General features: G+C 31.0%; 2 long non-coding RNA genes and 1 pseudogene across 3 annotated transcripts in view; 2 read left to right on the plus strand and 1 right to left on the minus strand.

Annotated features, from left to right (window-relative positions):
* The window catches only part of LOC146938021 (uncharacterized), a 38,621-nt gene that overhangs the window by 6,509 nt on the left and 19,023 nt on the right, over window positions 1-13,089 (plus strand). The gene's annotated exons all lie outside the window — the stretch shown is intronic.
* Window positions 5,974-6,997, plus strand: LOC146938022 (uncharacterized). Its single transcript, XR_015033342.1, has 2 exons — window positions 5,974-6,078; window positions 6,413-6,997. It is a non-coding gene; the product is annotated as an uncharacterized LOC146938022 (long non-coding RNA).
* On the minus strand, window positions 8,598-9,924 carry LOC146938023 (uncharacterized; annotated as a pseudogene). The gene is made up of 2 exons (XR_015031095.1): window positions 9,512-9,924; window positions 8,598-9,418 (listed from the first exon to the last, which is right to left on the minus strand). The product of XR_015031095.1 is annotated as an uncharacterized LOC146938023 (transcript).

Below are 13,089 nucleotides of genomic sequence, written 5' to 3' on the forward strand. Positions count from 1 at the left end.
TTACTCAAAAAAAAGTTTGATTAGAGCCTATGAAATAAAAATACTCACTGCATCTCTCAACATCAATATCTTTTACCTTCGTTTCATTTTTTTTAATAATTAATATATAATATTAACGTAACGTAGTAGTATGGAAAAACTTAAAGCTTTTGAATCAAGATGGGTTATCAATCTTTCTATTAAAATTACAAAAATAAACTTTATTTTTTATTTGTCATTTTGATTTTTAAATGTGTCTTTAGTCAATTAATTTAATTATAATATATATTTTTCAATAATACTATACAATTAGTAACAAACGAAACATTTGAAAATGTGTTCATAGTTTTGATAAAATTCAAATGTTTTACTGATAACACATCACACATTTAGAGATCAAAATGACTACTCCAAATCGGTATCGGTCTCTAAATTATTATTGTACATTGGCGTCTAAGTTGTTTAAGGTAACCCTACTAAAAAATTAAAATAAGGTTTCCAAATTACTAAAAGATGACCTTGCTACAAATTTATACATACGGTGCCCCCACTACTCAAAGTTCCTGACTTCGCCACTAGGAAAAAGGTACCGGCGACTAACCATACCTTTTGTCGCGGCCTTTTTCCCAATAACGGACTTTTTTAAAACCTTGGATATTACCGAAACCTTGTAATATTTTCATCTAGACAGAGAAGAGTAGGTGATACCACTCATTAATACATAAAACTCATCCACATCGGTCATCTACCCGGTGCCTTATTATCTCTTTTCCACATACAACACCATCCATGCACTTGATGAAAAGTCCCTTAACCATTAATTCGATAAGAAAATTGAATTTTATTTTTGCTTTTAAATGGTTATATATTCAAAAGCAATTTCATAAATAATGTGTCTATTTGTTTTGCTAATAGCAATTACCAAATGGCATTATAACAATTTCATGATAAAAAATTTACAAAAAAACATTCAAACTTTTCTTATACGGTATGTAATATGAATACAAGAAATATATACTATTTAAAGCATTACCTCATTTACAATATGATTGAAGATCATCTACACATTCAATTTCTTAGGCTTTTTCCCAATAATGTTTGTAGTTGTACCATTTAGATGAGATTATAGATTCTGGCCAATCCTAACGTTATCTTTATCCTTCTAAACTTCCTCACTTTTCTTAAGAACTTATTTACCATCGTGAATATTCCAAAGTTGTGAATCTTGTTTGTAATTTTACTATATTTTTTTAAAAAAAGTCTATAATTTTACTATACTTCAAAAGAAAATATGTCTATAATTTTACTACTCAATTTTAAATTAGCTTACATCGTCCAACTTTTATAAGGTAGATTGACTTTGGTCTTCAAACTATACCTACTACTTTCGTTTCTTTTAAATTGTTCTTTTAATGTTATTTACACATATAAATAAACCAATCAATTTGCTACTTTTGATGAAATTATTTTTATTTTACTTATAATTCCCATAATTATTTATGAGTAAATTACTCATCCATTCCTTCAATGATAATAATATTACAACTCTCTCCCTTCATGTTTCAAAATATTTAAAATGCTTCCTTTAAAGAACTTGAATTATATATTTTGATCCGAATTTATATTGTTCCGTTAACTTTCTTTCAACCATAATGAACAATTTTTTATTTGATCAAAATGTCATTTTTTGTATAATTCATATGTAGGTTTTCTTGTCTATCAAAGGAGTATGTAATTTCTTACCCAAAAACATCAAAGTAGGTCCCTGTATAATCCACTCATCATCAAAGAGAGAGGGAGCAATTTACTCATTTCATACATTTCTCCCTACAATACATAGTCAGGAATTTTTTACCAAAGCAACAATTAATACTACTTTAAAAATTGAAAACAACAAGTTAAATCAAACAACTACACTTACATAAGAAAGAAGAGAGTACCAAATTAGATCTTATTTTAATAGTCTCGCGGACTCTCTTAATTTCAAGTAATAACTTAGACTTTCTTTCTTGTCAAAAAAAAAAAAAAACTTAGACTTTATAAAAAAAAAAAAAAAAAGCACTAACTTAGACCTTTATTTGTTATATTCCTTATGAGATATTTATCAAATAACATCACTTTATAATCATATCTCTTATATCATTTAAGATGCAATTAAAGATTGTTTACAAGTAGTACAAAAGTAAGCTATATGGTAGAGCTTTTAGGAAAAACATTGTTCAAGACTTGTCTTTGAATAGAGTGGTCACATGATATTTTTAAATGAACTAACAAACGCTTTTGGACCAAAAGAAATCAACGATTAATATTTGTTGTTAAACTTTCGTTTGACACTTGATGTCAACAAATAGGTGCCCAGAAAACATCAAAGCAGAAACAATAAAACATAAATCAAAACATCCAATCACCGACTAGGAAAACAAAACAAAAAACTCCCATAACAAAGCCCAACCCCAAGTGGAGAAGGATCAAGCTCTACTGTTCCAAGAGCATAGACACAAAAACTAGGAAAACAACAAACACCAGACCTTGCTCAAAGGCACCCAAAACACATAAGCTAGACGTACTATCGGTCAGTGGCGGAGCTAGAAAAAAAAGTTGGGGTGGGCCACTAAAATTAATCATAATATATAAGCACAAATTAAAGTTGTAATAAGTATTAAATACAAAGTTGAAATGACGGAGTTTGACTAAAAAGTTAGAATGGATATTTAAATAATTACATATTTAACAACTATTATAAATTATGAAACTTTTTTTGTACATTACAACTGTTAACTGAGAAAATTTTCAGTTGACAGGACAATATATGGGAGATTTGAAACCCATGCAAATTCGAAGGTTTATAAGCCTCCGCTAATATGTCAAGTATAAGCATCACAAAAATCACGTATCGCGGAAAGCTATAACCGTTGAAAAATTGTTTAAAGTCTCGCAAAATAGACCTATAATTGAATTATTTAAATTTTTCGGGTGGGCCACTACACCACTTTGTGGAAATTTGGATCAACCAAAACCTAAAACCGACACAAAATTATATAAAATCTTGCAAAATAGACATATAGTAGTTAATTATTTAATCTTTCCGGGTGGGCCGTGGCCCACCCCAGCCCATGAAGGGCTCCGCCACTGCTATCGGTCCCAGCAAAGAAGCGGTTCCGCTATCCACTCATAGTGAGAACAACATGACCAAGTTGTCTCCCAAAAAACCAATGATGGGAAGTGAACTAGATTTTATCAACCAATAGCTCTACCTTTGGTGTAATGTCAAAGAACGGCACTTCATTGCGAGTAGATCAGATAAATCACACAGTTGTATGCCATATCAACAAAAAAAAAAACACTACTAAACTTAGTTCTCCCATAAGCCGCAAAATAAGCCTAGAAAAGACTCATTAACTCCTCATGAGGACCAACTCCCAGCCTAACCATCTCAAAATCTGATACCAAACTTTAGTCGTGACCTACAAGTAACAAACATATGACTAACCAATTGTAGAACCTCTCGACAACACTTAGTGTGATAAAGTTTGATTGTTGTTGTTGAAGTTGTTGTTGTAGTGTTTGAACCTTGAAAGAATGCCCACATTACTATTTTTTATCTACTTTAACTATATTAAAAAGGCAGAGGTTTAAATTTTTTGAAAGTGTCGTCATTTCTCTTTAATAAAAAAGTCAGCTCACTATTTAAATTAAACCAGACGAAGTATATATATGTAGAAACCAACTCATTTAATCAACAAACATAATTTTCAACTCAAGTTCAATTCATATGATGTGTAAAACAAGTTCAACTGCTTGATTGTCAAGTCAAATCTCAAACTCTATTAAAGTTGACTTGGTTCATTGTCAACTCTAATCCGAAGTTATATATGAGAAGCATCACTCATTAGTTTTTGAAGGAAGTATTTATTAGTTGTCGTGGGTTCCATTCTCGGTGCCACTAATTACCAAAAGTAGAATAGCTTGATCCAACTCCTATGCTCAAAAAAATAAAAGGATTAATTAAGAGGATATATTCATTACTTTCTAACTTTCACTATTAGTTTTTCATTCTGAGGTGAAATTTTGATTATTAGTTTTATTTTCCTACAAAAATAAATGATATAAATTCATATATCAATTAATTAACTGTTACTTTTTTTTTTGTTTGAAGGAATTAACTCTTACCTTTTAAGAAAGAAAATAAATATGCCACCTGTCACTTATTTTCTTGACATTACAGTTGAGACGTTTAACAAGAAAAGGGAAAACGGTGCACTTGTGTTATTGTCACTTTTCTATACGTAAAATAAACTGCATGATACCATGCATTGATAGATAGATGATACTTCTTCTACATGTAAGTCAAAAATTTGCTTCTTCCTTTCTCCCAACTTCTTTCTCTAACTTTTGGGAATTCTTTTGAGTAGTCGTGTAGCAGATAAATGATTTATTTTTTCTAAAAAAGAATACTAAGTTACTTAGCATTCCCTTAAAAAAGTTACTTAACAAATAATAATTTTTTTAAAGAAGCCAAATTAGCCCACTTAAATTGACATTGGGAAGAATCGAACCAGAGACCTTGAGGAGGAGCACTACTTAACAAATAATAATTAATACGATTTAATTCTAATATTCATATATCTACACTTGGATCTTCTCTAAAAAAATAAAAAAATATACACGTAGAACAATTTATGCAATTATTGAATGGTGTATATATATTAATACCGTTGAAGAAGAAAAAAGTTAAATATATTTTTAGTCCGTATCTACATATATAATGTAGAGTAAATTACACTCCTCTCCTATCAAAGATGCTTGAATTACACTCTTCTCCCCTCTTATGTTAAAATATACACCTCCCTCCCTTGAAAAGTAAAATCCACACCCCTCTCCCCTATAAGATGTTTGAATTACAACTCTCTCCCTTAATAATTAAATATGCACTACACTTTAATCTATTTTAACCTAAATAAATATTTTTATGATATATATTAATTTTGAACCGCCATTTAAAAAAAATCATTTCTTTATAATTTAAATGTCAATGATAATTAAATTTAAATATTTTTCTATTAAGTTTATAATTTATAGTATAATATTAAATTTTAAATAACCATACTTTATTGCTTTTAGTAATTTTTCACATATTTTAATTATATTTTTTGGTTGTTTCATATTTTATAATAGGATTTAAAAATATATGTTAATGAAATTGTGAATAAAAAATATATCAAAAAATAGACCCGTAGGACTATTTTTTTACGAAATGTGTTAGATTATTAAAAATAAAAAAAAATATTGAGGGACTAAAGTGTAGATTTTAACATAAGAGTAGAGAGGAATGTAATTCAAGCTTCTCTTAGGGGAGGGGAGTGAAATGTTTTCTAATATGTTTTGAATAAGAGGGGAGGGGAGTGTATATTTTAACATAAGAGAGGAGGGGAGTGTAATTCAAGCATCTTTGAGGGGAGGTGAGTGTAATTTACTCTATAATGTAATGTCCGTACCAACTGAACTACACTTATGAAGATAAAACAATTTTTCGTGAAATCCTTAACATGTGTCATAAGAACGTACGTTAGCATGACCCCAAAACAATTGATAGAAAGTTAACTTATGCATCACATATCCAAGCGTACCATATATTCTCATTTTCTATCTAATCCTTAGTTTTATTTCTCAAAATTCTTAATCCCACCATTCATATTTAACTAGTTGTAATTTTATGACATCTTACAAATATCAAGACAACCAATAAAGTTTAATTTGATACAATAAAAAAATATGTAGGATCATTTTCATTATCTCATGTTATATTACTCTTTGCAACAAATAAATACGGGCATTATTGACAAAATAATATTTAATATTACATTAAACTTTAAAAACGACAAACAAATAAAAACAATGATTTTTACAAATTAATAATTAAAAAGAAGCAAAGGTAAAATCATATCATGAGTACTATATAATGAAGTTGAAGTTTGCTATGCATATTGCGAGAACAAACAATAATAGAGTTCTAAGATAAACTTTCACAAAAAATGGCAAAACACATTTCCCAATATTTTCTCTTGGGAATTTTATGCATTGCATTGGCTCTAGCTTTGGGTAAGAAACATATGAACTTTGAACCTCAAGTTATATTTCATCCAACATACAATTAACAAAAATATTGATATTATTTTCTTATATCTTTTTTCTAGTATTTGTAACGTTTTTTAGGAAAATATTTGCATAGTTCAATTGTTTATTATATTTGATCCAAAAAAAAAAAGTTTGATATAATCTTGTAAATGGTTTTTTTAGGCGTAATCTTTTGCATTGTTGTAATGCTGTTAACATTATATAAATATAAATTTATATTTTTTTTTTAGGGGAAATATAATATAAATCTATAGCTTAAAATGTAAGTTTTGAATTTTTGAATTTGATTTTTGTGCAGGACCAACACCAGGTTTGAGTCAGTGCTTATGGCCTGGGGTTTGTTGGGGCGGCCCTGCTATTTGCGACGGAAGGTGCAAGATTCTGCTACGTCCAGGAGGACGATGCTTTGGATTAGTTTGTTGTTGTACGTAATGAAATAAATTACATTATTATAAATATTTATATATATTTTACTAAAGACGGCATGAACTAAATAAGAAACATCTTCCTTCAAAGCTTTAAATTATATATATATTTGAAGCATATATATCAAGTATGTATACATTGTGATTCTTGGCAGAAGAATAAGTGGAGAACTTGAAAGTGTGTGGCCAAGTTCAATGTGAAATAAAGTAAGAAAGAGCATATAATAGTGTGCTGGACCAATAAAAAAGATGCTAGCAAGGTCTTGAATTTAGTAGTGGAAACAAAACGGAGTACGTGTGAAAAAGCAACAAATTAGATTTGGTGTATTTTCATCTTGTACCACCGTGCATTTCCATTAAATAATATTTATGTACTAAATGTGTGAATTTGCTCATAACCAATGAAGAGCTACTATATTTTGCAACATCACTATACTTAAGTTACAATATTTGATCTAGTTTTAAGATTACTTTTAAAGTTATTTTTTTGTCATATTAGGTTTTAAGTCTAAAAATCTTGCACGACTTGATTATTTTCTGTTTAACTACGTTAGAAGAAAGTCCTTTTGTCTGCTATATGTGGATGTGCGCATAACATTTTGTTGGATCATGAGGGAAGTCCGAAGGACCACCTACATTTATGCAAGAGCAATCACACAAGTGAGAGAGACAATACATTTTTATCTCACACTTGCTGCACAATAATCACACTTGCACTTGTACCGCTGTTGTTGTTTGCGCACTCAACAGAATCCGCCGTCTGAACACTCTTTCAAGAAAACTTTTGACACAAGAAGCCAGTTGAAAGTGTGTTTGTTAACAGAGTTAAATAAAAAGTTTAAGACGTGCATGTTTCGAGATTTAAAGCAGTAATCAAGGGGAAAAAATACTTAAAAAGGATCAATCCTAAAAGTGAGTTAAAATTAAAAACCGCGTATATAATTTGTCCATTTTAAATTAGGAGAGTTCTTTACAACGTTAAGTTTTTTTTTTTTTTTTGGATATATTCACATCGACATCAACATAATAAATTATGAAATAATTTACTTATCATTAAATAGATGTTGATTTCAAGAATTTCTTCTAATCACATCTTTCTTTCACCCCTTCTTTAATAAGATGGCTCTAGTTTTCTTTCAAAGTTATCACTACCATTTTTTTCATTGAAGGGTGATTTTGGGTCAAATGTTGACATGAAATCACCCTTCTTCGTCGTTTTCACTCTATTTCAATCTAAATAAATAATTTTCTTAGAGATCTAGTTTTTTTTTTCGTGATTTCGTCTTTTGAGTGCAACATTCTGTTATTCGTCATCTTGTGTGACACTATTTGATTTTTCGCCTTGCTACGATGTTCATTTACTTCATATTAAAAGATCGGCTATTCAATCAAATGATTTGGACATCTCACTAAAACCTTACGAGGAAGTTGAAGAATAAATCCAACCTGCCAAAACTTCATTGGGAGTGATATAAAACCCTGAATAAAAGGCCAACTCACCGAAACCTTACGAGGGAGTTGAAGAATAAATCCAACTCACGTAAACTTCATAGGGAGTGGATATAAGACCTTTAATGAAAGGCCAACTCACGGAAACCTTTCGAGGGAGTTTGAAAAATAATTCACAGGAAGTTGAAAACTTTAAAGAGTTCATTTGGAATCATGAGCCAACGTATATGGTCTTAAATTATGAATATTAATACGTTCATGAATGAAGTTAACTATATGCTCATTTCAAATCTTCACAATAAGGATGCATCAATTTCAAAAATGCCTTTTATTTTAAATAAATTTAAGCAAGGTAAGACCAATACAGACACATCAGAAACATCAAACAAATTTATTATAGAGGAAGGCGAGGCCTTAAAATTTATGAAAGGGGGCTTCAACGGTGTAGTCAGAAAACTGACTTTTTTGGAAAAGTTATTTTGTTTAGTCAATAGTATAACTGCCGATGCCATGTCAGCTAGTGTCCTGGTGGACCACTCTAAAACTAAACTTTACCTGATTACAAATCAGTCCTCATACAAAATATTAAGGGGAATTTCAATCTTAGTCCACAAATGGAAATCTATGTTTAATTTTGATTTAATGATTGATACAATAGCAATGTAAAGATATAATGGCACACCTTATGGGCAAATGAGCAATACACCATATAATCTGACGTGATATGGATTAAATACACAAATATTCAATGATTGGTCATTTAACTTCACTAGAAAAGTCATTTTCATGACTTCACCATAGAATTTTTTTTTATTTATGAAATGGTAGCCGCGCAATATCGTTCCATACCCTCAACATGTCTATGAACTATCATCAAATGTACATTTTAATGTTATGCTTATAAAGCACTTCGCATAATGGCCATCCATTTGATATTGTTGATCATTTAAAAAACCATCCTCCTTTGCACTTTTCAATAATTCAATGTAGTCTGAAATAGAGTAGTGTACATGGACATTAGAGGTGACCGCAATTTGAGCCTTTTCAGCTTCATTATGACCTTCATATGCTTCAGTTAACCGCTCAAATGTTTTTCTCATAGTTGTTGTCGTCCCAACCTTTACCTTTCCCTTTGTCACTTTCTCTCCAATATCTGGTGAAACCTTTATTTGCTTTTTGGGTTGAGTATTTTCCAGAGGGCTAAATTGGTCACCAATATCAAATTCACTATCGTCAGAGTCAGTTATTTCTTGTGGTACATTTGTAGTAATATTTTTGCCATTAGATTCAAATGGCACACCCAAAGTTGGTGTCCATTGGTGTTGACTTGTCGCCACTGCATTCCCATACATGAATTCTAATTCATCACGAAATTCTAATCCTCGAAAGCGAAATTTTGAATATTTTAATTTTGAATATTTTACATTCTCCTGCATAACCAATAACGAGAGATAATATTTAGGAAAACCAAAATATTCTATTCAATTTTCACGGGATAAAAATTAAATATTTATAATACTCACCCTTATCTTAGCATCCCGCCATGAAGCATCACCCTCAATATTTCATGTTTGATGATTCCATCCCAAACCTGTTTCTTTATAAATTAATTGTTTCCATGTCGTCCAATCAATGCTTAAAGTATACATTCTATTTTTCAAGTTTCAACTGCTTTTCGTTATAGTGTTTTTATTAGCATGTTTATTGAATTTTTCACGTATTTCCTCCCATTTCTTATTCTTAAAAGTAATATCGGGCTTTCCACATTTACAGATCTCACTCATACAAATGTCAAGTAACATTTTGGTATTCGACGGAATTTTCCACTTTGCTTTTACTAATACATGGAAGGATTTCTTTAGTAGTCATAGCTGCAATGTGTTTTGAAAATTATAAATAATTCAACGCAAATTAATATTTTCATTGGTAAACGAATACTAAAGAATAAGATTAACAAACAAATCTAAATGCATAAAATTATAATGTTAAAAGTATCTAACCAACTCATTTGATCCATAGTGAGTTATTTGTTTTTATTATTCTTAGGGTTTTTTTCTCTTTTCAATCACTTTAAAGTTATACTACCCATATCATTCTAACAATAGGCCAAACGCGAGATGAATATCGTTCTAAACTAAAATAAAAGGTCCAACGAAATGAATAGGTAATCAAACTTAATTGATCCAACAAGATACAGATATATATGATCACATATATATAAGTAATGAAACTATATATAATAAACAAAATAGAAATCTAGTAGTAATAAACAAAAGGATATGGTATATTATTGAATGCCAGGGCTAATAAACAAAACGCAAACTGAAATATAGCATAAGCTTTTAACAAAAGTAATATGATTGTTACTAGAGAACAAAAGACAAAATCAGATCAATGAACAAGTATAAAAACTAGATGATGTACATACCATATAAAGGGATAAGGAAAGTGACAAAAGGACAAAAATAAACAAGATCTATTGAAATAAAAAATATAGTGGTCTTTGCGGGAATCAAAGGTGCACAAGTAAATATAGCTCCCAAAAGTTGCTCCAAAAGTTTTTCACATCTTATTTTTAAAGTCGCTTTTGTTGGATTTCCTTCATTACAAAAAAATACTCTTTCTGTCTCAAAAAAACGGTCTCTTTAATATTATTTTTTTCTGTTTTAAAATAATTGTCATTTTAGAATACTAATGCATTTTTTTTTATTATTATACATTTATTTATTGAATTTTATCTAACTTATCTACTCCGCTAACAACAAGTAATAAGGATATTTTAGTAAATGATATTAATTTTACCATTGAAATCAACACAAATAATCATTTCCTTATGTTATACCCTAATTTTGGACCTAAAAATACTAATCAATTGTCCCTTTCTTGCATTTCAAGTCATTTGATATGTCTCTGAACAATTGCATTTTTCTTTGCATTCTATTTCAATGTTATTTGCAAAATTCATATGCAAGGGTATTTTAGCCATTTCTTATGATTAAATCTCTTTCGATCTTTAAAAATTTGTTTGAGTCTTTCCATTTGGTTAGAATAAGTATCTGTTTCATTCTATGTCAAAATCCATTTCAAAAATTGCATTTGAAGTCATTTTGAGTCAGTTTTGCCCCTAGGGGCATTTTAGTCTTTTCATGTGTTAAAACCCTGTTTAAATCCTAAAAAAATTGTCTCTGAGTCTTTTAATTTTGCTTGTATGAGTCTTTGATTCAATTTCTGTTAAAAATCCATTTTTCAATTGCATCTGAGTCATTTTCAGCCCCAGGGGCATTTTGGTCATTTCACACGAAATTTCGGCAGAGAGGTACTTTAAAGTGCCTCATTTAGGCCATTGGTTCATTTTAGTCCGTTTTGTCAATTTTAATCGTTTCACTTTACGTTTAGTCAAGTTACCATTTTTTATTCCAATTTTATCTTTAGTTTTTTTCTAAGTCCAAGGTGTCCAAAATTGCATTCAAGTCCCTTTAATTTTCTTTTTAGGCCTTTTAATTTTGTTATTTTGCAATTTAGTCCTCTTTTGTCCAAATCATCTATTATGTACACGTGTCAGAGTCTTAGTGGTCCACAGAAGTTTGTTACAAGGGTATGCCACATGTCAAAACCCCATTGGTCCAGTCCATACATGTGTCAGCTATAAAAGCCAACTCACCAGTCAAAGTCAGCAACCACCATTCATTTTCTGTACACATCATCAAAAACAGAAATTCCATTCTCTCTCCACCACAAAAAGATCAAAACGCAGAAAAACTCAAGAACATGATGAACGAATTCATCATCTTCAAACCCTAATTCATCAAATTCCCCCAGAAATCATCACAATTCGTCACTAACATTCATCATCAACATGAATCATCATTGAACCGCAATCAAAAATTCCAGAGAAACAAACACCATTAGAGTTAGTTACGTATTGTAACAAACCCTAATTTGTCCAATTTTTCCGTCAAAATCCATGAGTCAAAACCCTAAGTTCAATCTAACCGATCAGAATCAGTAGCAGCTCTCAGATACATCATCATCATCGAGCAAGAATCACGCGAACGTTGCAATTCGAGTGCGAGTTCGTTACGGAGCGTGACAAACTAAAGCACCGATCACAGGAGGCGCGTGCGTGAGTCAGAGAAGAAGAGGAATCAAAGCGAAGGTGAACCGGTTCATCATACTCGTTGAAAACGAAGAACACGAAGAGAGAGAAGAGGAAGAACCTCCAAAGGTTGAACTCAGATACTTACCAGAAGCCAGGACGAGGCAACAACTTGCTCTATCGTCTTCCTTCGTCATAACCTCCAAATATTCATCAGGTAAACCTCTTTCTCTCTTCTGTTCTTATTTTGTTTTTGTTCGAATCTGTTTCTTTAGATCTAGTAGGATCCAAGGCTCGTCTGAGAATTCTAAGGTCGGATTCGTCATCGCCACAAAAAAGGATTTCAGAAAACATGAAAATATTTCGAATCGGAGAAGTTTGAGTCACCGGCGCCGGAAACCGTCGTCGGTAACCGTCGCCGGAGTTCCTTCTCTCATCGGAGAAGATGACCGGCCTTAGAACAAAGAGGAAGAAGGAGAGTTGCAGACTCTCTCTCTCTAGATGGACTTAGAGAGAGAAGTTGGAATGGGAAATGTGAGTTGGACCGGTTCTGTGGATTTTATACTCTCCCTGAACCGGTTTAACCCACACCAAGCCCTAACCCGGTCCATTTCCTCCCTGGAGCCCATTCTGCCTGGCCTGTGCATATGCTGCTCTTTGCGCCCCCATCCCTGCGTGTTTCTTGCTATTTCTGCTATTCGTACCCCCTGTTGTGTTAGATTTTCATGATAAGAGTCCTAAATTTTTTTTACGTGTCCTTAATCATTTTTCTTGACTTTTTTTGTGACATTGTTATGTGGTGGATCTTGGTAAAAAATATGTGTAGCACTCTTTCTATTTGTTTACCATTTTTTTTTGTTAGAATTAGTAATTTTCTTGCACTTTTTAGCCTAAAAGATCCTTTAAAGAATTCCTAAAAAATTCCTATGTGTTCTTAATCATTTTCTTGATATTTTTGTAATATTGTTATATGTTGAATCTTGGTTAAAAAGTATGTGATATTTT

This window comes from Medicago sativa, chromosome 3 (assembly GCF_051527215.1).
Source record: "Medicago sativa cultivar Bolivia chromosome 3, Bolivia_mono, whole genome shotgun sequence".
In the NCBI taxonomy this organism is placed as follows: Eukaryota; Viridiplantae; Streptophyta; class Magnoliopsida; order Fabales; family Fabaceae; genus Medicago; species Medicago sativa.